This window comes from Carcharodon carcharias, chromosome 1 (genome assembly GCF_017639515.1).
Source record: "Carcharodon carcharias isolate sCarCar2 chromosome 1, sCarCar2.pri, whole genome shotgun sequence".
Taxonomy (NCBI): Eukaryota; Metazoa; Chordata; class Chondrichthyes; order Lamniformes; family Lamnidae; genus Carcharodon; species Carcharodon carcharias.
Window position 1 is genome coordinate 181,160,025 of NC_054467.1, and position 26,876 is coordinate 181,186,900.

The window sequence follows — 26,876 nt, forward strand, 5'->3', positions numbered from 1 at the left end:
CGCTGGAGATGCAGAGATCCTGCCAAATTTAACTGCAGAACCTCTATCATAATTTTTTTACTCAATTTTCTATTTGGTAGATGGTCAAAGTGAGAGGAAGTCTGGCTGCAGGCACAAAAATCAGTGACAGAAAACCATAGCTGGGGACCCTTGTGAACAGTCCCTGATAATTGATAGGGGGGGGGAAAGTTGGAGATTGGGGCTGAGGGATCAGAATAAGGAGGGAATTACCCTGGGAGTCCTCAACATTGACTCCAGACCCCACAAAGACTCATTTCAATGTCTATCACCAAAAGTGACTCGGTAGCACTACTACTGGCCAAGTCCTAAATGACTTAGCTGCTAGATTGGGTCTGTCCACGACAGTATCAGTAGGAGTGACCACGGCACAGTTGTTGTGGAGACAAAGTCCCGCCTTCACATTGCGCATACCCTCCATTGTGTTGCATGACACACCGTGCTAAATGGAGCAGCATCAGGCATACCTAATAATGAGGTGTCAAAAAGGTGAAGCAATAACACAGAACTACTTGCGTGCCAAACAGAATAAGCAGCAAGTGATAGACAGAGCTAAGCGATCCTACAACTAACAGATTAGATCTAAGCTCTGCAGTCCTGCCACATCCAGTTGTGAAGGATGGTGGACAATTAAACAACTCATTGGAAGAGGAGGCTCCACAAATATCCCCATCCTCAATGATGGAGGAGCCCAACACATCAGTGCAAAAGATAGGGCTGAAGCATTTGCTCCAATCTTCAGCCAGAAGTGCCGAGTGGAGGATCCATCTCGGTCTCCTCCGGAGGTGCCCAACATCACAGATGCCAGTATTCAGCCAATTCAATTCACTCCACATGATATCAAGAAACGGCTGAAGGCACTGGATACTGCAATGGGCCCTGACAATATTCCAGCAATAATACTGAAGGCTTGTGCTCCAGAACTTGCTGCGCCCCTAGTGAAGCTATTCCGGTACACCTACAACACTGGCATCTACCCGATTATCTGGAAAATTGCCCAGATATGTCCTGTACACAAAAAGCAGGACAAATCCAACCCGGCCAATTACTACCCCATCAGTCTACTCTTGATCATCAGTAAAATAATGGAAGAGGTCATCAACAGTGCTATTAAGTGGCACTTGCTTAGCAATAACTTGCTCACTTACGTTCAGTTTGGGTTCCACCAGGACCACTCAGCTCCTGACCTCATTACAGCCTTGGTTCAAATATGGACAAAAGAGCTGAACTCCTGAGGTGAGGTGAGAGTGATTGCCCTTGACATCAAAGCAGCATTTGACTGAGTGTGGCATCAAGGGGCCCTAGCAAAACTGAAGTCAATGGGAATCAGGGGGAAAACTGTCCGCTGGTTGGAGTCATACTTAGCATAAAGGAAGATGGTTGAGGTTGTTGAAGGTCAGTCATCTCAGCTCCAGGACATCACTGCAGGAGTTCCTCAGGGTAGTGAGGGTAGAGCGTTACCATCTTCAGCTGTTTCATCAATGAACTTCCTTCCATCGTAAGGTCACAAGTGGAGATATTTGCTGATGATTGCACAATGTTCAGCACCATTCACGACTCCTCAGATACTGAAGCATTCCATGTCCAAATGCAGCATGTTCTGGACAATATCCAGGCTTGGGCTGACAAGTGGCAAGTAACATTCGCACCACACAAGTGTCAGGCAATGACCATCTCCAACAAGAAAGAATCCAACCATCACCCCCTGAGGTTCAATGGCATTACCATCACTGAATCCCCCATTATCAACATTCTGAGCGTTACCATTGACAAGGAACTGAACTGGACTAGCCATATAAACACTGTGGCTACAAAAGCAGGACAGGGGCTAGGAATCCTGTAACGAGTAACCCACCTCCTGACTCCCCAAAGTCTGTCCGCCAACTACAATGCACAAGTCAGGAGTGTGATGGAATACTCCCCACTTGCCTGAATGAGTGCAGATCGCACAACACTGAAGAAGCTTGACATCGCAGCCTGCTTGATTGGCACCACATCCACAAACATTCACTCTCTTCACCACCAGTGCACAGTAGCAGCTGTGTGTACCATCTACAAGATGCACTGCAGGGATTCACCAAGGCTCCTTCAACAGCACCTTCCAAACCCACAACTGCCACTATCTAGAAGGACAAGGGCAGCAGATAGATGGGAACACCACCATCTGGAAGTGCCCCTCCAAGTCACTTACCACCCTGACTTGGAAATGTTTTGCCAATCCTTCACTGTTGCCGGGTCAAAATCCTGGAACTCCCTTCCTAACAGCACTGTACCTACACCAAATGAACTGCAGCGTTTCAAGAGGGCAGCTCACCACCACCTTCTCAAGCGCAATTCGGGATGGGTAATAAATGCTGGCCCAGCCAGCAAAGCCCACATCCCATGAATTAATTTAAAAAATGGGCAGACACTAAAGGAAATGAAATGGCTAAAGAAATGGTATTCTTCATTTCAAGGAGGTTGAAATACAAAGGGGCGAAAGTTATGCCACGGTAATATAGAATTCAGGTTAACCACACCTGGGGTACTGGCTCAGTTCTGGATACTGCACCTTTGGATGGATATAATGACCTTTGAAGATGGGACGGTGCAGATTCACCAGAATAAACAAGGGCTAAAGGGGTTAAATAATGAAGGCAAATATAGACTAGGTCTGGATTTCCTCGAGTTTCAAAGAGCAAGAGGCCATCTAATTGAAGTGTATAATGTTATTTAAATAAAATAGTTGATAGCATCAATAGAGAGAAACTGTGTTTTCTGGTGGGAATTCCAGAATATGGGTGCAAAACCTTAAAGTTGGAGCTAGGCCATTCAGAGGTGATGTCAGGAAGTACTTCACATAAACAGTAGTGCTAATTTTGGAGCTCTCCCCCAAAAAAGCTCTTGAGGCTAGATCAACTGAAAAATTCAACATTGAGGTTGATAAGATTTTCATTGGGTAACAGCATTAAGTGATATGGAGTCAAGTCAAGTCTGAATGTCTGAATAGCCTTCTCTTGTTCTTTGGCAATTTACGTAGCTAATTGAAATCAATTTCCTATATGACATAAAAAAAACATTAGCTTTAACATGCTTTCCATTCAGTTTTTGCTCAAAAAAACACGTTTTTTAAAACACACACACAATCTATGTATAAATCTTCAAATTATTTAAATTAGAAAGTTGCTTTCTTGCGGGGTATGCAGATGAAGTCCTTCTTCAGGTAAACGGCTAAGGAAGCTTATAAAAAGTAGCTTTTCTCTCACATGGATTATAACTCTGTAGCACACTTGAGACAAAAAGGATGCAGGTTTTCCAGAGGATCTAACCCTGTGCTGAGAATTTTAAAAATCCTGTATTGCAGATAAATCCAAGCACGACTTTTATAAATGTATGAGTTTACAACAAGCTGCAGCTTTGTAGGTGTCATCTAATGTTACACCCTTGATATTGCTAAAGATGCAGTCACTGCTCTAACAGAATGACCTCTGATATTCCCAGAATGTTGTCTCCATGCCAAATTAATAAAACAATGCAAAATGCACTCCACTAACCAGTCTGCAATTCAGTGTTTGAAATAGGTTTACCAAAGTTCAAGGATGAGACAAACAGCTGTCTAGACTTGCGAAAAGGCTTTGTTCTGTCTACAGTGCAACAAAGAGTGCATTTAGCACCCGTGTACTGAAAGCGCCATTCAATCTGTGACATATGAAGAGGTGAACAAAGAAACTGCAATTTTTTTTTGCAAAGTATCAGACAACCTTGGGCAGAAATGTAGTACTAAGCTTTAGAATGGCTCTGTTTTCACATCAGACAAGGATGTGGTGGGTGCACAACTGTGAACTGGAGTTCATTCTGCCCAAAAGTAACCTAAAAATAGTGGTATTCTATGAGAAATTTAAATTCACAGGAGCAAAGCAGTTTAGTTTGCATAAAGCAAATCAAATAGTATTCAAAGAAGATTCAATTTCCATATTTCTGTGAAGAATTTTTCATGGGAACATGAAAAGCCTGTTATAACTGCAATAAAACCCGAAAACTTTGTGACGTCTCATCTCAAGTTGATGAGGCATAAATACTATGTGACGTCTCATCTCAAATTAATGAGGCATAAATACTACGAGAGAAAATGATTTGAGCACCACAGTGCATTTCCTCCACTTGGTGTTATAGAGTTAATTTGTAAAGTTCCTCAAAGGGCCTTCTGGAGAACATAGAAACCCTGTAGGCTGTAAACCTGCCCGTGTCTCTCTCGCACAACAGCAAGATTGCTAACGACAGGCCTCTCAAAGGTGTGCAGCGGATTTGGTTCCCAAGCTGTAGAAAATCTTGAGCAAACAGATCAAATCAGTGGCCTAATGCTGAAGCACTCAATGTTGGAGAAGCACACCTGCTCGGATCATTCCGGCCTTACAGTTTGGAATTTTGGAGAAGTTTGGGATTCACAGCAAACAGTTGTGGAACGGAGGGATAAGCCCGATACTGAAAACAGTAAGTTATTTAGAGCCCATGCTGCAATTCTGATTTGTGGATCAGAATTTTAGCAGCCTACAGTTTTGGAAATAAGTAAAATAAACCTAATATTCTCCATTTATTGAATTTAAAACTGGGCATGTGTAAGTAGAATTTCTATTTACATGAAAAAACACTGAATACAACTACAACCTTGTCCAAACTCATCAATTGCTGGCCTTATTATATGGCTCTAAAACGAGTAGCCAATCTGAGGTGCATCATTAGTAAATGATGGACAAGTCACACCACAATTATACATGATCCTTAATGTAGCAGTAATTAAAGTTTGGAGCCACACAGACATTGCAAATCAATATTTTAAATTTTAAAATTCTCATCGCATCCTGAGATCCACACTCAGTGGCATGCGCTGCCAGATGAACACACACAACCTCTCCCTCCAGCAGCACTGACTCACCCTATCTCTAAGCTGTCCTTGTCCCCAGTTTCATTTCATTCTTCATCTCATCCGACGCCTTAACAAGAAACTTTGTCTCTTTCTTTCAGGTACAAAGGAACGCAAGCTCCAACAACTCATCAACACCAATGCCCATCCAGGACCCTCCACCCCAGCCCATCCCTCTGACCACATCCTGTCTTCCAATCACAGCCCCGGCTGACCTTCCCCTCTCTGATGCTGAACATTCAGTGCTCAGCAAGGGGCTCAGTTTCATACCCTTACACCCTCACCTCAATGAATTCCGGACTCGGCACAATGCTGAACTCTTCTTCCACCACCTTTGTCTCTGTGCTCACTTCTTTGGGCAGGAGTCCTCCCCCTGTTCAACGGGTCTTTTACCCACTGCCAATGTTCTCCCTCCACCTGGACCCCTCCCTCTGGATTCTTATCGGCTCTTGATCTTTTCATTGAAAACTGTCGGCGTGACATCAGTCGTCTCAATTTCTCTGCTCCTCTCAAACACTCTAAGCTGTCTCTCTCTGAACTTGCTGCACTCTGTTTGCTCAGGTCCAACCCTGACTTTGTTATCAAACCTGCTGACAAGGGTGGTGCTGTTGATGTCTGGCGCACTGATCTCTACCTCGCAGAGGCTGAACGCCAGCTCACAGAAACTTCCTCCTACCTCCCCCTGGACCATGACCCCACCACTGAACATCAAGCCATTATTTCCAGAACTGTCACTGGCCTCATCTCCTCTGGAGATCTTCCCTCCACAGCTTCCAACCTCAGTCTCCCAACATTGGACGGTCTGCTTCTACCTCCTACCCAAAATCCACAAACAGGACTGTCCTGGCAGACCGATCATGTCAGCTTGTTCCTGCCCCACGGAACTCATTTCTCACTATCTTGACTCCATTCTTTCTCCCCTTGTCCAGTCCCTTCCCACCTACATCCGTGATTCCTCTGACGCCCTACATCATATCAACAATGTCCAGTTCCCTGGCCCCAACCGTCTCCCCTTCACCGTGGACGTCCAATCCCTCTACACCTCCATCCCCACAGGGACAGTCTGAGGGTTCTCCGCTGCTTCCTCGAACAGAGGCCTGAACAATCCCCATCCGTCACCACTCTCCTCCATCTGGCTAAACTTGTTCTCTCACTGAATAATTTCTCCTTAAACTCATCTCACTTCCTCCAAATAAAAGTTGTGGTTATGTGTACCTGCATGGGCCCCAGTTATGCATGTCTCTTTATGGGGTATGTGGAGCATTCCTTGTTCCAGTCCTACTCAGGCCCCCCCCCACAACTCTTTCTCCGGTACATCGATGACTGTTTCGGTGCCACTTCATGCTCTCGCCTGGACCTGGTAAAATTTATTAATTTTGCTTCCAATTTCCACCCCTCCATCATTTTCACATGGTCCATCACTGACACTTCCCTTCCGTTCCTTGACACGTCTGTCTCAATTACTGGTGACACACTGTCCACCAATATCCATTACAAGCTTATCGACTCCCACAGCTACCTCAACTACAGCTTCTCACACCCCGCTTCCTGTAAAGACTCCATCCCATTCTCTCAGTTCCTTCACCTCCGTTGCATCTGTTCTGATGATACCACTTTCCAAAACAGTTCTTCTGAAATGTCTTCCTTCTTCTTTAACCGAGGTTTTCCACCCAAGGTGGTTTGACAGGGCCCTCAACACGTCCGGCCCATCTCCCGCGCATCTGCCTCATACCTTCCTCTGCCTCCCAGAATCATGATAGGGTCCCCAATGTCCTCACTTTTCACCTCACCAGCCTCCACATTCAAAGGATCATCCTTCGCCATTTCCGCCAACTCCACCATGATGCCACCACCAAACATCTTCCCTTCACCCCCCTGACGGCATTCCATAGGAACCATTCCCTCCAGGACACCCAGGTCCACTCCTCCATCACCTCCTACACCTCAACCCCCTCCCACGGCACCTTCCTATGCAATCGCAGAAGGTGCAACACCTGCCCCTTTGCTTCCCCCTCCTCATCATCCAAGGGCCCAAACACTCCTCTCAAGTGAAGCAGCACTTCACTTGCACGTCCCTCAATTTAGTCTACTTCATTCGCTGCTCCAAATGCAGTCTCCTCTACATTGGAGAGACTAAACGCAGACTGGATGACCACTTTGTGGAACACCTTCGGTCTGTCTGCAAGCATGACCCAGACCTCCCTGTTGCTTGCCATTTCAGCACACCACCCTGCTCTCATGCCCACATGTCCATCCTTGGCCTGCTGCAATGTTCCAGTGAAGCTCAACACAAACTGGAGGAACAGCACCTCATCTTTCGATTAGGTACTTTACAGCCTTCCGGACTTAACATTAAGTTCAACAACTTCAGTTCATGAACTCTCTCCTCCATTCCCTTTCCAATCCCCCTTTTTCCTAATAATTTATATATATATTTTTATATATTTTTCTTTTCCCACCTATTTCTGTTATTATTTTTAAATTTATTCCCATCCATTGTTTTATCTCCACCTTTTGGCCTACTTTGATCCCTTCCCCCTACCCCACCCCCACTAAGGCCATCTGTCACTTGCTCATCCTGCTTTCCACCGTTAATATCACCATTAGCATATCCTTTAGCTAATATCACCACCGTCAACACCCATTTCTCCTTTGGCAATCGCTTCTTTGCCTCCACCTATCACTGGCCCTCTATCCAGCTCCACCTGTCCCACCCCCACTCAAACAGCTTATATTTCACCTTATTTCTATTTTTCTTCAGTTCTGATGAAGAGTCATATGGACTTGAAACGTTAACTCTGTCTTCCTCTCCGCAGATGTTGTCAGACCTGCTGAGTTTTTCCAGCAATTTTTGTTTTTGCTTTAAATTTTACTGTTGAATCAACTTTTGAGTCAACTAGAATCTCAAAAAACCCCAGGTAGATTTCAGTCTTCTTACCTTGTAAGAGAAGGCCTTAACAAAATGAAAATTACCGAGGGTTTTTGTTGAAAATTCTGAAGTTCTGGCTATCAACCTGGAGCTTTATCAACTTAGTCCCTGTCACCTGGTGGGACCAAATGCAGGTCAGGACACGAGTGGTAAAGGAGTGGGCTTTGCCAAAACTCTTTAATTGAGCGACAGCATTAGCATCATACCTCAGGCATGCCCAATTAATTAGGGAGTGCGGCTGGGATGACGTCTACTTCTGTCGAAAGGATTTCAAATTCAAGAGCCCTTGGACGTTTGAAGCTGCAACAACCACAGGAAAGGCCAGGAGATCCAGGCTGTTCCCTGCGTATCTCATTCTTATCTGGAAGGTAAGCTGTGAGGGACTTAAGTGAGCTGCAGTGAGGGACTTAAGTGAGGTGGGTGCTCCCAAGGACCAGAGGACGAGGACAACCTCTCCAACCAAGCAGGCATGAAGGTAAAAGCAAAATACTGTGGATGCTGGAAATCTGAAACAAAAACAAAAATTGCGAAAAAAACTCAGCAGGTCTGACAGCATCTGTGGAGAGAAAGACAGAGTTAAAGTTTTGAGTCCGTTTGACACTGCTTCAGAACTAAAGAGAAGTAAAAATGTGGTGAAATATATATCGTTTATGGGGTGTGGGATGGGTGAAGCTGATAGAAGGCCAGTGATAAGTGGAGGCAAAGGAGGGATGGCAAAAGATGTAATGAACAAAAGGTCGAAGGGGTCTTGATGGTGGTGATACTGGCTAAAGGAGGTGCTAATAGTGACATTAAGAGTAGAAAGCAGAATGAGCAAGTGACAGATGGCTCTAGTGGAGGTGAGGATGGGGGGGAAGGGACAGCATGGGAAAAAAGATCAAAATAGGGTAAAAGGTGGGGATAAAACAAAGAATGGAAATAAATTTTAAAAATAATAGAAATAGATGGGAAAAAATATATATATAAAAATTAAAAACTAAATATTTGCAAAAAGGGGTGGGGATGGAGGAGAGAGATCATGATCTGAATTTATTGAACTCAGTGTTAAGTCCAGAATGTTGTAAAGTGCCTAACTGGAAGATGAGGTGCTGCTCTTCCAGTTTGCATTGAGCTTCACTGGAACATTGCAGCAGGCCAAGGACAGGCATGTGGGCATGAGAGCAGGGTGGTGTGTTGAAATGGCAAGCGACAGGAAGGTCTGGATCATGCTTGCGGACAGACCGAAGGTGTTCCGCAAAGCGGTCACCCAGTCTACGTTTGGTCTCTCCAACATAGAGGTAACCGCATTTGAAGCAGCGAATGCAGTCGACCAAATTGAGGGAACTGCAAGTGAAGCGCTGCTTCACTTGAAAGGAGTGCTTGGGCCCTTGGACGGTGAGGAGAGGGGAAGTAAAGGGGCAGGTGTTGCACCTTCTGCAATTGCATGGGAAGATGCCATGGGAGGGGGTTGAGGTGTAGGGAGTAAATGGAGGAGTGGACCAGGGTGTCCCGGAGAGAACGGTCCCTATGGAATGCCAACAGGGGGGAGAAGGAAAGATGTGTTTGGTGGTGACATCATACTGGAGTTGGCGGAAACAGTAGAGGATGATCTTTTGAATGCGGAGGCTGGCGGGATGAAAAGTGAGGACATTGGGGACCCTATCATGGTTCTGGGAGGGGGGGGGGGGGGGGGGGGGGGGGAGGTGTGAGGGCAGAGGCGTGGAAGATGGGTCGGACACAGTTGACGGCCCAGTCAACCACCGTAGGTGGGAAACCTCAGTTAAGGAAGAAGGAAGACATGTCAGAAGCACTGTTTTGGAAAGTTGCATCATCGGAACAGATGCGACGGAGCCGAAGAAACTGAGAGAATGGGATGGAGTCCTTATACGAAGCAGGATGTGAGGAGTTGTAGTCGAGGTAGCTGTGGGAGTGGGTGGGCCTGTACTGAATATTGGTGGACAGTCTATCACCAGAAATTGAGGCCTTGATCTTTTCTTTGAGAACTATCGACGTGACATAGCCCATCTCAATTTCTCTGCTCCTCTCACCTACTCTAATCTGTCTCTTTCTGAACTTGCCTCACTCTTTGTTCCCTCAGATCCAACCCTGACTTTGACTTTGTTATCAAACCAGCCAACAAGGGTGGTGCTGTTGTTGTCTGGTGTACTGACCTCTACCACGCAAAGGCTGAGCGCCAACTCGCAGATACTTCCTCCTACCTCCCCCTGGGCCATGACCCCACCGCCATTGTTTCCAGGACTGTCACAGACCTCATCTCCTCTGGGGACATTCCCTCCACAGCTTCCCACCTCGTAGTCTCCCAACCTCAGACACCCCGCTTCTACCTCCTCCCAAAATTCACAAACAGGACTATCCTGGTAGACCGATCATATCAGCCTGTTCCTGCCCCATGGAATTCATTTCTTACTATCTTAACTGTTCTCTCTCCCCTTGTCCAGTCTCGTCCCACCTACATCCGCGATCCCTCTGATGCCCTACATCATATCAACAATTTACAATTCCCTGGCCCCAACGGCTCCTCTTCACCATGGACGTCTAATCCCTCTACAACTCCATTCCCCACCAGGATGGTCTGAGGGCTCTCCGCTTCTTCCTTGCAGAGAGGCCGGAACAATCCCCATCCATCATCACTCTCTGTCTGGCTGAACTTGTTGTTCTTTCAGAGTCAACCAAATAAACTAAATTAACAAAATGAGGGATAAAATAAAAGCAGCCCCTAAGTTAGGGTCACTGCAAAACCAAAGGCAAAGTTTAAAGAAAACTTACAAACATCAGATCAAAACGTGATTATGAGGGTCGATAAAGCACCCCAGTCCCCGCAGTCCCCACTGGGCATGGAAGGCCTCGACGGTGCCGGCAGACACTGTGTGCTCCCTCTCCAGGGACACCCGGGCACAAACATAGCCGCAGAAGAGGGGCAGACAGTCCGGTCAGACAACCTCCTCAATTGCCCGCTGCCTGGACCTATTAATGGCTAACTTGGCCAGGCCCAGGAGCAGGTTCACGAGGAGGTCCTCCTTCCCTCCCGGGCCCCCTCTGTACCGGGTGCCCGTAGATCAGGAGCGCAGGGCTGAAGTGCAAACAAAACCGTAATAAAAGGTTCTTTAGATAACTGAAAAAGGAGTGCAGCCTACAACACCCTCTTTAAACATGGTCCACAGACTCCACAAGACCGCAAAAAGGGCAGGTATCTTGGGAGCCCGTGAACTGACGCATTCTACGATTATAGAGGACTGCTGCGTGCAACACGCTCCACCCCAGGTCCCCGATGGAAAGTGGGAGGACACCTTGTTCTCTCACTGAACAATTTCTGCTTAAACTCCTCTCACTTCCTCCAAATAAAAGGTGTGGCAATGGGTACACGCATGGGCCCCAGTTATGCCTGTCCCTTTACGGGGTATGTGGAACATTCCTTGTTCGAGTCCTACTCAGGCCCCCTCCCACAACTCTTTCTCCGGTACATCGATGGCTGTTTCGGTGCCACTTCAAGCTCCTGTCTGGACCTGGTAAAATTTATTAATCCCCAATGTCCTCACTTTTCACCCCACCAGCCTCCGCCATTTCCGCCAACTCCACCATGATGCCACCACCAAACACATCTTCCCTTCACCCCGCCTGTTGGTATTCCGTAAGGACTGTACCCCCCGGGACACCCTGGTCCACTCTTCCATCACCTCCAACACCTCAACCCGCAGGTTCTGCAATCACAGAAGTTGCAACACCTGCCCCTTTACTTCCCCTCTCCTCACCGACCAAGGGCCCAAGCACTCCTTTCAAGTGAAGCAGTGCTTCACTTGCACATCCCTCGATTTGGTCTACTGCATTTGCTGCTCCCAATGCGGTCTCCTCTACACTGGAGAGACCAAACGCAGACTGGGTGACTGCTTTGCAGAACACCTTTGGTCTGTCCACAAGCATGGCCCAGACCTTCCTGTCGCTTGCCATTTCAACACACCACCCTGCTCTCATGCCCACATGGCCTGCTGCAATGTTCCAGTGAAGCTCAACGCAAACTGGAGGAACGGCACCTCATCTTCCGATTAGGCACTTTACAGCCTTCTGGACTTAACACTGAGTTCAACAACTTCAGATCATGAACTCTCTGTTCCATCCTCACCCCTTTTTGATCCCTTTTATTCAAATATTTATTTTTTAATATTTATATGCATTTTTTCCCACCTATTTCTATTATTTTTTAAAAATTTATTTCCATTCATTGTTTTACCCCCACCTTTTAGCCAATTTCAACCTTTATTACCCCCCCCCCATGCCCCACTAGGGCCATCTGTCAGTTGCTCATCCTGCTTCCCACCCTTAATGTCACCATCAGCACCTCCTTTAGTCAGTATCACCAACATCAACACCCCTTCAACGTTTTGTTTATGACATCTTTTGCTAGCTCTCCTTTGCCTCCATCTATCACTGGCCTTCTATCCAGCTTCACCTATCCCACTCCCCTTAAACAATATATATTTCACTACATTTTTACTTCTCTTTGGTTCTGAAGAAGAGTCATATGGACCCGAAACGTTAACTTTGTCTTTCTCTCCAGAGATGCTGTCAGACCTGCTGAGTTTTTTGCTTTAGTTTCAGGCATGAAGGTAAGTTGCCAAGGAAGTCAACAGCAGAAATGTGGGCCTTTCAACCTAGAGGCAGAACACCAAAAGGATCTATAAACTTTGGTGAGTGGCAAAAGACTTTCAGCTGTCAAGCCCTCACTCTGACTTTCCCACCACTCTCCTGCATAGCACCTCTCTGGACAACACACTTTGCAGCTGCACTCATTCCTCTCCCTGCAGGCAGCTCACATCTCCATCTGAGCAGACAATACTCTCACTCATCCCATCACTTTCGCGCACCCATGCCTCACAATCACTCTTCATAAAGGTAGTCCCTCCTCTCCACACAAGTCATTATGAACACACTTCTCTCTACCCTCTCTACTTGCAACCCAGCTTGAGAAGAGGCAAAGACCTGGAGGCTGCCATCAAGGAAGTGCAGTTGAGGTGAGGGAAATATTAGACAAGTGAAGTGCCTTCCAAGAAGTTGGCAACCGACATTCAAGCAGTGTCAGCACTCTCTGAGAAGAAATGCTTTCGACAGCAGCCTCTCACTGTCCATGGCTGAAGCTTTTCAGTGTCAGCATCTACAGAGATCTCTTGTAGAGGGCAAAGCAGAGGGCAGAGAAGGGGTCGAACTAGGCTGAGTTGGATGACGGATGTGACAGAGTGGTTGCAGATGAGCTACAGTGGATGTGTGAGCATGGTGCGAGACAGGTGAATGTGGCAAGCCATACAGCAGATTTCCTGGCAGAAGTAGCTTCAAGCAGCAATTATTTACCCAATAGATCCGAGGGGGTTCCCAGCTTGCTTTCAATTCTGTCCTAGTGAAGCCCAGAAGAGGGTAGATGATATTGAGATCCCATCCCGAACTCAGTTTCAGGGATTTAAATACCCTACTTGTACCCAAACTTACAGCCAAATGATACATACGAACATATGAAATAGGAGCAGAAGGAGGGCATTTGGCCTGTTGAGCCTTCAATGAAATAATGGCTGATCTGCTTGTGCTCTGAATTTCACATTCCCATCTACCTCCGATAACCTTCAATTCCCCTGCCTAACAAGAATCTATATACCTCGGCTTTAAAAATATTCAATGACCCTGCTTCCACCACCTTTGGAGGCAGAGAGTTCCAAAGTCACACAACCCTCAGAGAAAAAAATTCTCCTCATCTCTGTCCTAAAAGGGCATCCCCTAATTTTAAAACAGTGCCCCCTAGTTCTGGACTCAGCCACAAGAGGGAACATCCTTTCGACGCCCACCTTGTCAAGGCCGTTCAGGAACTTGTATATTTCAATCAAATCACCCCTCACTCTTCTAAACTCCAATGGAAAGAAGCTCAGTATGACTAACTTTTCCTCATAGGACAACCCGCTCATTCCAGGTATCAATCTAGTAAATCTCTGAACCGCCTCCAACGCATTTACATCCTTCCCTAAATAATCAGACCAAAACTGCACACAATATTCGAGAAGTGAACAACTTCACATTTTCCCACATTATACTCCATCTACCAGATTTTTGCCCAGTCACTCAACCTATCTATATACGTCTGAAACCTCATGTTCTCTTCACAACATACTTTCCAACCTATCTTTGTGTTATCTGCAAATTTAGCTACCATGCCTTCACTCCCCTCATCTAAATCATTTATAGAAATTTAAAATGTTGAGGCTTCAGCACAGACTCCTATGGGACTCCACTCGTCACATGCTGCCAATCAGAAGAGAACCCATTTAAGCATACATTGTTTTCTGCCAGCCAGCCAATCTTCTTTCCATGCTAATATGTTATCCCCTACACCATGAGCTTTTATATTCCTCAATAGCCTTTAATGTGGCACCTTCTGGAAATCCAAGTACAGCAGGTCTACAGGATCTCCTTTATCCACAGCGCATGTTACTCCTTCAAAGAACTCCAATAAACTGGTTAAACATGGTTTCCCTTTCACAAAACCATGCTGACTCTTCCCAGCTAACTTGAGTTTCTCTAAATGCCCAGCTATCGCCTCCTTAATGATCAATTCTAACAACTTCCCCACAGCAAACGTCAAACTAACTGGCCTACAGTTTCCTGTTTTTAGCGTTCTTCCCTTCCTGAATAGAGGTGTTATATTTGCTACTTCCTAGTCTGATGGAACCTTTCCAGAATCTAGCGAATTTTGGGAAATTAACACCAATGCATCGTCTTCCTCATTAGCCACCTCTTTTAAGACCCTAGGATTGTAGTCCATCAGGACCTGGTGACTTGTCAGCCCGCAGCTCCATCAGTTTGCTCAGTACCGTTTCCCCAGTGATTGTAATTTCACCAAGTTCCCCTCTCCCTTCCACCTCCTGATTTACTGTTAATACTAGAATGTATTTTGTATCCACTGTCGTGAAGACTGGAGCAAAATATTTGTTAATTGCATCCACCATTTCTTTATTATCTATTAGCTCCCCATTCTCACTCTCTAGAGGACCAACACTCATTGGGCAGGATTCTGCCCTTTGGTTCAGGGCCCCAACATCAAGATGAAATGGGAGTCACAATTGTATGGGAAATAGTCACCCAGCAGTGTTTTCCCAAATTGGCCAATTCATGGCCAGGTGGCAGGCTCACCATCCAATTAAGGACAATTGGTGGACTCTTGCAGCTGGAAAGCCAATAGGAGGCAGCTGCAGCTTGACTTCAGGTAAGAAGGAGAGAGAGTGCATCCATTTTGGAGGCACCCTGTCTCCAACTTTTTAAATTTTAAAATGTTCTCATAGCCGCCCCACCATTGTGAAGGGGAAACCCCTCCACAGGGTGGCCTGTGGCCAGAACTGTTGCTAGGCAAGCGGGGAGGGCCTCAGAGCTTACCTGGAGCGCTGTCGCCCAGGTCTACTGCCAGGAGGCCATCTCCAGGAAGCTGGACTAGTTCTTGATACCTCAGGGGGCCTGCAGGCCCAGTGGCAAATTTCAGTCAGCTTCTGACAACAGGCCTTTAACTATCCTTAAGTGGAAAATGACCTTGAGGTGGGATGATGCTGGTAAACTGAAACATTGGCCAGTGGTGCAAATTCTCACTCCTTCCTACACGCTGCCCTTGGAGTCAAAATGCTGCAAGTTAACCCTGTTTCCCATTCCACAGATGCTGCCTGACTTGCTGAGTATTTATAACATTTTCTGTTTTTATTGCACATTTCCAGCATCTGCAGTACTTTACTTAGGTAGAAAAATTCCTTACTTGTTTTCTGGTGATTGAGGGGCTGGAGGCTAGGGTGGCGGGTGGGTGCAGGGGAAGTGGTAGGGATGGGATGGAAAGACCCAAAATAACTTTTCTGGATTACGGATTATGGTTATCTTTGAATGCAAAGTCAAATGTCTCAGGCAGAAACTGTATGCAACAATTCATCATTGGAATGAGTGCAGATTGTTTTGGAGTGATACACAATATTGAGGTAAAAAGAGAAAATGTTGGAAGTACTCAGCAGCTGAGGCAGCATCTGAGGGGGGAGAAAAAGTTAACTTTTCAGATTGATGACCTTCATCAGAACTGAAAAAAGATCAGTGATGTAACAGGTTTTAAGCAAGTACAGAGGCAGGGAAGGGGAGATGGGAGGGAAGAATGAAAGATCTGTAAAAGGGTGGAAAGCAGGAATGATAAAATGACAAAAGGGATGATGGTGCAAGGCAACAGGGAGGAGTAATATAGAGGTATTGCTTCAGTATTCATAGGCTCTGGGGACCCAGGTTTGAATCCCGCCATGGCAGGTGGTAGAATTTGAATTCAATAAAAATCTGGAATTAAAAGTCTAATGATGACCATGGATCCATTGAGCAATGTTGTTAAAAAAAACCCTACCTGGTTCACTAATGTCTTTTCGGGGAGGAAATCTGTCAACCTTACCTGGTCTGGCCTACAAGTGAGTCCAGACCAACAACAATGTGGTTGATTCTTAAATGCCCTCCGAAATGGCCTAGCAACAAAGTCTCAAAAAAGGAATGAACTCGAACAGACCGCCCAGCATCAACCTTGGCACCAGAAACGATAACAGCAATCGCAGCCCTGTCAATCCTGCAAAGTCCTCCTTACCAACATCTGGGGGCTGGTGCCAAAATTGAGAGAGCTATCTCACAAATTAGTCAAGTAACAGCCTGACATAGTCATCCTCACGGAATCATACCTTACAAATAATGTTCCAGACACCACCATCACCAACAGGAAATGTTCCTTCCACAGCTTCCAACCTCATAGTCTCCTAACCTCGGATGGCCTGCTTCTACCTCCTACCCAAAATCCACAAACAGGACAGTCCCGGCAGACCGATCATGTCAACCTGTTCTTGCCCCACGGAACTCATTTCTTGCTTTCTTGACTCCCTTCTCTCTCCCCTTGTCCATTCCCTTCCCACCTACATCCGTGATTCCTCTGACACCCTACATCATATCAACAATTTCCAGTTCCCTGGCCCCAATCGCCTCCTCTTCACCATGGACATCCAATCCCTCTACACCTCCATCCCCCACCGGGATGGTCTGAGGGCTCTCCGCTTCTTCCTCGAACAGAAGTCCGAACAATCCCCATCCACCACTACTCTCCTCCGTCTGGCTAAACTTGTTCTCACACTGAACAATTTCTCCTTTAGCTCCTCTCACTTCCTCCAAATAAAAGGTGTGGCTATGGGTACCTGCATGGGCCCCAGTTATGCCAGTCTCTCTATGGGGTATGTGGAAAATTCCTTGTTCCAGTCCTACTCTGGCCCCCTCCCACAACTCTTTCTCCGGTACATCGATGATTGCTTCGGTGCTGCTTCATGCTCTCATCTGGACCTGGAAAAATTTATTAATTTTGCTTCCAATTTCTACCCCTCCATCATTTTCACATGGTCATCTCTGACAGTTCCCTTCCCTTCCTTGAGCTCTCTGTCTCAATTTCTGGTGATAGACTGTCCACCAATATTCATTACAAGCCTTCCGATTCCCACAGCTACCTCGACTACAGCTCCTCACACCCCGCTTCCTGTAAGGACTCCATCCCATTCTCTCAGTTCGTTCACCTCCGTCGCATCTGTTCTGATGATGCCACTTTCAAAAATAGTTCCTCTGACATGTCTTCCTTCTTCCTGAACCAAGGTTTTCCACCCACGGTGGTTGACAGGGCCCTCAACTGTGTCTGGCCTATCTCCCGCGCATCCGCCCTCACACCTTCCTCTCCCTCCCAAAACCATGATAGGGTCCCCCTTGTCCTCACTTATCACCCCACCAGCCTCCGCATTTAAAGGACCACCCTCCGCTATTTCCACCAACTCCAGCATGATGCCACCACCAAACACATCATCCCCCCGCCGCAGCATTCCACAGGGATCATTCTCTCCGGGACACCCTGGTCCACTCCTCCATCACCCACTACACCTCAATCCCCTCCCATGGCACCTTCCCATGCAACCGCAGAAGGTGCAACATCTGCCCCTTTACTTCCCTTCTCCTCACCGTCCAAGGGCCCAAGCACTCCTCTCAAGTGAAGCAGCATTTCACTTGCACTTCCCTCAATTTTATCTACTGCATTCGCTGCTCCCAATGCGGTTTCCTCTAGATTGGAGAGACCCAAATGCAGACTGGGTGACCGATTTGCGGAACACCTTCGGTCTGTCCGCAAGAATGACCCAGACTTCCCTGCCTTGCCATTTCAACACTCCACCCTGCTCTCATGCCCACATGTCCGTCCTTGGCCTGTTGCAATGTTCCAGCAAAGCTCAACGCAAACTGGAGGAATTGCACCTCATCTTCCGACTAGGCACTTTACAACCTTCCGGACTGAATCTTGAGTTCAACAATTTTAGATCATGAACTCTCTCCTCCATCCCCACCCCCTTTCCGATCTCCCTTTTTCCCAATAATTTATATAGAGTTTTCTTTTCCCACCTACTTCCATTATTTTTAAATGTATTTCCATCCATCGTTTTATCTCTACCTTTTAGCCTATTTTGATCCATTCTCCCCACCTCCACTATGGCTATCTATCCCTTGCTCATCCTACTTTCTACCCTTAATGCCACCTATTAGCACATTCCTTAGATAATATCACCACCATCAACACCTCTTTGTCCTTTTGTCTATGACATCTTTTGGCTATCTCCACCGATCACTGGCCCTCTATCCAGCTCTACTTGTCCCACCCGCCCTTAAACCAGCTTATATTTCACCTCTCTTCTATTTTTCCTTAGTTAAAGTCATACGGACTCGAAACGTTAACTGTGCTCCTCTCCGCAGATGCTGTCAGACCTGCTGAGTTTTTCCAGGTATTTTTATTTTTGTTTTTGTTTCCTTCTCAAACACAATCTGTAACCTCATGGCCCAGTATATCCCGCACTCTATCATCACCATCAAGCCAGGGGATCAACCCTGGTTCAATGAAGACTGCAGGAGGGCGTGCCAGGTGCAGCATCAGGCATACCTAAAAATGAGGTGTCAACCAGGTGAAGCTATAACACAGGACTACTTGCATGCCAAACAGAATAAGCAGCAAGTGATAGACAGGGCTAAGCGATCCCACAACTAACAGATCAGATCTAAGCTCTGCAGTCCTGCCACATCCAGTTGTGAATGGTGGTGGACAATTAAACAACTCATTGGAGGAGGAGGCTCCACAAATATCCCCATCCTCAATGATGGAGGAGCCCAGCACATCAGTGCAAAAGATAAGGCTGACGTATTTTCTATAATCTTCAGCCAGAAGTGCCAAGTGGATGATCCATCTCGGCCTCCTCCGGAGGTCCCCAGCATCACAGAAGCCAGTCTTCAGCCAATTCGACTCACTCCACGTGATATCAAGAAATGGCTGAAGGCACCAGATACTACAAAGGCTATGGGCCCTGACAATATTCTGCCAATAGTACGAAAGACTAGTGCTCCGTTCCTAGCCAAGCTGTTGCAGTACAGCTACAACACTGGCATCTACCTGGCTATGTGCAAATTTTCCCAGGTATGTCCTGTACATAAAAGTCAGGACAAATCCAACCCAGCCAACTACCACACCATCAATCTACTCTCCATCATCAGTAAAGTTTTGGAAGGGGTCAACAACAGTGCTATCATGCAGCACTTGCTTAACAATAACCTGCTCACTGACGCCCAGTTTGGGTTCCACCAGAGCCACTCAGCTCATTACAGCCTGGGATCAAACATGGACAAAACAGCTGAACTTCCGAGGTGAGGTAAGAGAAGACTGCCCTTGACATCAAGGCAGCATCTGACCAAATGTGGCATCTAGGAGCCCTAGCAAAACTGGTGTCAATGGGAATCAGGGAAAAACTCTCTGCTGCTTGGGGTCATACCTAGCACAAAGGAAGATGGTTCTGGTTGTTGGAGGTCAGTCATCTCAGCTCCAGGACATCACTGCAAGAGTTCCTCAGGACAGTGTCCTCGGCCCAACCATCTTCAGCTGCTTCATCAATGCCCTTCTTTCCATCACAAGTCAGAAGTGGGGATGTTTGCTGATGATTGCACAATGTTCAGCACTATTCGTGACTCCTCAGATACTGAAGCAGCCCATGTTAGACTCACCAACCAGTGGAAACAATCTCTCAGCATCTACCCTATCAAGCCCCTTTAGAATCTTGTATGTTTCAATGAGATCACTTCTCATTCTTCTAAACGCCAGAGAATATTAGCCCAATTTACTCAGCCACTCATCAGAGGGCAACCCCCTCATCCCAGGACAGCCCCCTCATCCAGGGACCAAATTAGTGAACCTTCGCTGTACCGTCTCCAATGCAAGTATATCCTTTCTTAAGTGTGGAGCCCAAAACTGCATTCTTTATTCTAGATGTGTTGTCACCAAAACCCTGAAGAACTGTAGCATTCTTGTACTCCAATCACCTTGCAACAAAGGCAAACATGCCATTTGCCTTCCTAATTGTTTGCTGCACCTACAAGCTAACTTTCTGTGTTCCTTGTATGATCACACCCAAGTTTTTTTCAATTCATTCATGGGATGTGGGCTTCGCTAGCTAGGCCAACATTCATTGCCCATCCCTAATTGCCCTTGAGAATGTGTGGTGAGCTGCCTTCTTCAACCGCTGCAGTCCATGTGGTGTAGGTATACCCACAGTGATGTTAGGGAGGGGGACTTCCAGGATTTTAACTCAGCAACAGTGAAAGAATGGTGATATATTGCCAATTCAGCATGGTGAACAGCTTGGCGTGGAGCAGTCTCTTTGAACATCAATACTTACAAGTTTCTCACGTTTTAAAAATATTTAGCTTTTCTACTGTAACACTATACTCCATCTGCCATCTTGCTGCCCACTCATTTAACCTGTCTACATCTCTTTGCAGCCTCCTCACAGCTTACCTTCCCACCTAGCTTGGTATCATCAGCAAACTTAAATACATTACTCTCCGTCTCTTCATCTATGTCATTAATATAGATTGTAAATAGCTGAGGCTCCAGCACTAATCTTTGTCGTACTCCACTATTCACTGCCTGCCAACTTGAAAAACCCTGTTTATGCCCACTCTCTGCTTTCTATCCATTAATTAACAGGAATTCCAGTACAAATTAGGACATTAACCTCAGCTGTTTTAAGGAAAAATGGCAGCATTTCTCTACATGAAAACAACATTTCATCATTACAAATTTTTATTTGTTCCTGGGATGTGGATACTGCTGCCAAGGTCACTTTTACAGCCCAGCTCAAGCTGCCCTGCATTTGAACCGCTGCAACCCTAATGGTGAAGGAGCTCTCACAATTAAGTTAGATAGGAAATAAATAAAGGAATACTCATATATGACCATGTCTGGATAGTTTTTGGTTTGGTGTGGAATTTGATAGTGATGGTATTCCCACAGGAGGTTGTCATTCAGCCCACCGTGCTTGTTCCTTGCTCTTTGGTGGAGTTATCCAATTAATTCCACTTCCCTTCTCTTTCCCCATATTCCTATAAATATTTTTCCTTAAATTATCGATAGAATTCCCTCTTGAAAGTTTCTGTTAAATCAGCTTCCACTACCCTTTCGGGCAGTGCATTCCAGATAACAGCTCACTCTAAAAAAAATGCTTCTTCTTGTTGCCTTTGGTTAATTACCAATCTGTGGCTTCCGGTTACTGATCCTATTGCCACTGGAAATAGTTTTTCCTTATTTGCTCTATCAAAAATTTTTATGATTTTAAATGTCTCTATCAAATCTGCCCTTAGCCTTCTCTGCTAAGGAGAACTCCACCAGCTTCCATAGTTTCCCCACAAACTGAAGTCCCCCATGCCTGGTAGCATTCTAATAAATATGCACCCTCCATAAAATATGTTGCCCAGAATTAAACACAATTCTCCAGCTAAGACCTAACCAGATTTTACAAAAGTTTAGCATAAGTTCCTTGCTTTTTCCTCCTCTATTAATAAAACCAAGGGTCCCATATGCTTTTTGACAGCCTTCTCAACTTGTCCTGCCACTTTCAAAGATTGGTGTACATTCACGCCCAGTTCTCTTTGTTCCTGCACCTCCTTTAAAAATCCACCATTTAGCTGAGACTATTCTTTCCTCATTCTTCCAGCTAGAATGTATCACTTCACACTTCTCTACGCTAAATTTCTTCTTCCCATTTCAGCTGTCCATGTCCTCCTGAAGTCTGTCACTAGCATCCTCATTGTTTACTGTATTTCCAGGCTTTTGATTATCTACAAACTTTGAAATTATGTCCTGCATACCGAAGTCCAAATCTTGTTGGAGAGGGCTATTGTCTTGATCAGGGAACACAACACACTGTTCCACAGTGAGTGGCCAACAGACAAGTGCTCAAATTGATACCCAATGAATTGTATCGATCACAAAATTATAGGAGGAGGCCACCATTCGGCTATCCTCAATCATAACATCAAATATTTTAAATTATCCCAGGGTTTTTGCCTTCACTGCACTAATTGAAAGTTTAATCAACATATCGATCACTCTGTGTGAAGAATTTCCTGATTTTAGTCCCAAAATTACGTTCTAATGGTTTTACACCCGCAGTTTAATTTAAAATAATACTTGATGTTAATGTTTGCCATACCATTAGAGATCTTATATAACTCTAAGATCAGTTCCAAATGCTTCCTTTCTAGGCTGATAAAGCCTCAATTTCTTTACTCTCCCCTCACAACTCAGAGCGGTGACACTGATGATTCACTTTGTGGCTTTTCTTTACACAGCCTCGGGAATCTCTAACTCGTTATATGGTGACCAAATGTGAATGCAGTGTTAAATCATTTAAATCATTTTTTTTTGAAAGTTTAAAACATATACACATCGTCTAGAAAGTTCAGTGAACACACGCCCTGAAAAGGTTTAAACACAAACCCTGAGCTTTGTTATGAAAGGTGTGGAGGGGGGTCTGACCAGAGCACAACAAAGTTTGGACACTATCGCCTCTGATTTGTATTCTACCATTTTACATATGCAGTTCAACATTCTATTGACTTTGATTACTGCTGTGCAATGGTTGTATATGTTAGTGTTAAGTCCATCAAGATTCCTACATGGCTTTCAATTTCAACCTTACAATTTCAAAAGCATTCATGGAGTGGAAATGTAATTTCATCTTCCTAAGCGTGCCAATATACATTTCACAAAGGCCTTTGAAAATCAAGGTTGCATCACATTATAAAGTTTTCCACAGTTCACTTGGGTTATAGTTTCAGTAAAGTGGTCGAGATTGCAGGACCTTCCCTTTCTGAATCCAAGTTGACTATTGCTTACTCAATACTTATTGTTCAAATGGTCCTCAAGTTTATTCCTAACAAAACGATTCTGCTATTTTGTGTCGAACGGAAGACTTATGGGTCTGTAATAAAAATCAGAAAATGTGGAAAAACTCAGGTCTGGCAGCTTCAGTGGACAGAGAAACTAGATTTAAAGTTTGAGTCGAATATAACTCTTTGGAACTGAAGGGAGGTAGAAAGGGTACAACATTTTAGACAATATAACATTTTATATTAAAGCAATTGGTTGCATCCATTTTGTCATCCTTTGTAATTGGTCACCATATCATCCATTTCTAATCTACTGATACTTTATCAGTAGCTACTGACTCCCTCATAGAAACTGTCAGAGCTCAGTAATCTCTTCCCTAATTGCACTCAGTGATATTGGATAAATACCATTGATTCCTGAGTAACTTGTTTTTGAGCCTGTCTATAACTTCTATCCAATTTATAACAAAGCCATTGATTTTATTTAGATCTTTGGTTGGAGATAATATGTTGCTTATGTCTTCCCCTGTGAATACTTGGAGGAAGTAGTCATTCAGAATATTTACTATTATGTACTCATCCTCAGTTTTCAGCCAGTTTGCATATTTTATGGTTTTCACTTCCGCTTAGACTGCCGTTTTACTGTTGTGGTATTGAAAATTCTCTTTTTTTATTTTGGTTGTGTTCAACCTATGCTATGTTTTTCCCCCAGGTCTACCATTGCCCCACAAATTCCTCTTAAAGTGTAATTTTCTTGTATTAATCCCAGTGAACTGCTTCTCGTGTCAAAACTCATAATTCATCACCTTAAATTGCTCTCAGCACCAGTAACAGACCTATAATTAACAGTACTTCACCCCACAGAAGTTATACAGCTTAATTGCTCTCACCAGGCAACACAAATTAGTACAAAAACTGTAATTGTTTTGCTGGCTATCCAAGATAGTCATATTCAAGAGTCAGGCGCGTGATCAATTTTGTGGCCCAGGGGTTTGATGGATGCAAGGATTTTTTTTTAAAAACAAGGAGAGCAGGGCATAGTGTAGTTGTGTGCATAATTCATATCTAAAATTCAATGGTCATTTAAGCCACATAATTTGCATTCTTCACCACTGTCTCCAAAACCAAACACAGAAATTGGAAGAAAGAAAAAATGGAAATGGGGGCATGGTGGTGGTGGAGGGCTGGAGGAAAAACATTTGTACTTCTGAGTTCAGTATCAGCTCTTGCATTAATACAACTGAAAAATCATTTTTGACTGGTTAAGGGAAACAAAATTATCTCTCTCTCTCACCTGAAGCCAACTTTGTCTCAAGTTGCCATTAACTCCACTGCTGGAATTATTAACATTTTTCATAATTACCCAATAGCGTTATGCACGGTTAGGTTTATTGATGGCATTGGCATTATAAGAAGGTAAGGAAGGGGGAGGCAATGGCGTAATGGTATTGTCGTTGGACTAGTAATCCAGAGATTCGGGGTAATGCTCTGGGGACTTGGGTTCAAATCCTGCCACGGCAGGTGGTGGCATTTGAATTCAATAAAAACCTGGAATTAAAAGTTTAATGATGATCATGAAACCATTGTCAATTGTTGTTAAAAAAAAACCCATCTTTAGGGAAGGAAATCTACCGTGCTCACCTGGTCTGTGCCTCTTAAATGTGTAACAAACCGCTACAAAGACACAAAAAAGGAATGCCCTATTGACCCTGCAAATTCCTCCTTACTAACATCTGGGGGCCAGCGACAAAAACTTCAGCAAAAGTGCCGAGTGGATGATCCATCTTGGCCTCCACCGGAGGTCCCCAGCATCACAGATGCCAACCTTCAGCCAATTTGATTCACTCCATGTGATATCAAGAAATGGCTGAAGGCACTGGATACTGCAAAGGCTATGGGCCCTGACAACATTCCGGCAATAGTACTGAAGACTTGTGCGCCAGAACTTGCCGTGCCCCTAACCAAGCTGTTCCAGTACAGCTACAACACTGGCAAGTACTATGTGGAAAATTGCCCAGGTACGTCCTGTACACAAAAAGCAGGACAAATCCAACCCAGCCAATTACTGCGCCATCAATCTACTCTCCATTATCAGTAAAGTAATGGAAGGGGTCATCAACAGTGCTATCAAGCGGCACTTGCTTAGCAATAACCTGCTCACTGATGCCCAGTTTCGGTTCCACCAGAGCCACTCAGCTCCTGACCTCGTTACAGCCTTGGTTCAAACATGGGCAAAAGAGCTGAACTCCCGAGGTGAGGTGAAAGTGATTGCCCTTGACATCAAGGCAGCATTTGACCGAATGTGGCATCAAGGAGCCCCAGCAAAACTGGAGTCAATGGAAATTAGTGAGGAAACTCTCCACTGGTTGGAATCATACCTAGCCTAAAAGAAGATGGCTGTGGTTGTTGGAGGTCAGTCATCTCAGCTCCAGGACATCACTGCAGGAGTTCCTCAGGGTAGTGCCCTAGGCTCAACCATGCTCAGCTGCTTCATCTATGACCTTCCTTCCATCATAAGGTCACAAGTGGAGATATTTGCTGATGTTTGCACAATGTTCAGCACCATTTGCGACTCCTCAGATACTGAAGCAGTCCATGTCCAAATGCAGCAAGACGTGGGCAATATCCAGGCTTGGGCTGACAAGTGGCAAATAACATTCACGCCACACAAGTATCAGGCAATAACCATCTCCAACAAGAGAGAATCCAACCATCACCCCTTGATGTTCAATGACATTACTATCACTGAATTCCCTCACTATCAACATCCTGGGGGTTAACATTCACTAGAGACTGAACTGGACTAGCCATATAAATACTGTGGCTACAAGAGCAGGTCAGAGGCTAGGAATCGTGCGAAGAGTAACTCGCCTCCAGACTCCCCCAAAGCCTGTCCACCATCTACAAGGTACAAGCCAGGAATGTGATGGAATACTTCCCACTTGCCTGGATGAGTGCAGCTGTCACAACACTGAAGAAGCTGGACACCATCCAGGACAAAGCAGTCCACAACCACTCACTTCCTCCACCACTGACGCACAGTAGCAGCAGTGTGTACTATCGACAAGATGCACTGCAGGAATTCACCAAAGCTCCTTAGACAGCACCTTCCAAACCCATGACCCACTGCCATCTAGAAGGACAAGGGCAGCAGATAGATGGGGACACCACCACCTGGAAGTTCCCCTCCAAGTCACTCACCATCCTGACTTTGAAGTATATCGCCATTCCTTCACTGTCGCTGGGTCAAAATCCTGGAACTCCCTTCCTAACTGCACTGTGGGTATACCTACACCACATGGACTACAGTGGTTTAAGAAGGCAGCTCACCACCACCTTCTCAAGGGCAACTTCTTGGGATGGGCAATAAATGCTGGCCCAGCCAGCAAAGCCCACATCCCTTGAATGAATTAAAAAAAAACATTCACCTTGTTATTCGAAATTGTCAGCAGATGGAGAATGATGAAGATGATAGGGAAGAAAATTTTGTGGTGCTAAAAAAAGGCAAGCTTCAAGAAGGAATGCTAATATGTCACTTGCTTTACTGCAAACTGTTTACTTGTCCCTTTGATTCTATATTACTATACCCTCAGTTTCAAGACACGCATACATACATTTAAATGCACACAGGTCTTCAGAAAGTTGATATCATATTGAAGTTGTACTTCCATTAACCAAGATGTCCAATGGCATGTAAAGAAACTTGAATGAATCCTCCTGCCTCCCTCACCAATTTAAAGAATACTCTATATAGTTTGGACTCAACTATATCGT

General features: G+C 45.2%; 1 protein-coding gene across 2 annotated transcripts in view; it reads right to left on the minus strand.

The window, feature by feature from the left end:
- The window catches only part of ndufs4 (NADH:ubiquinone oxidoreductase subunit S4), a 211,221-nt gene that overhangs the window by 176,939 nt on the left and 7,406 nt on the right, over window positions 1–26,876 (minus strand). The window lies entirely within an intron of this gene.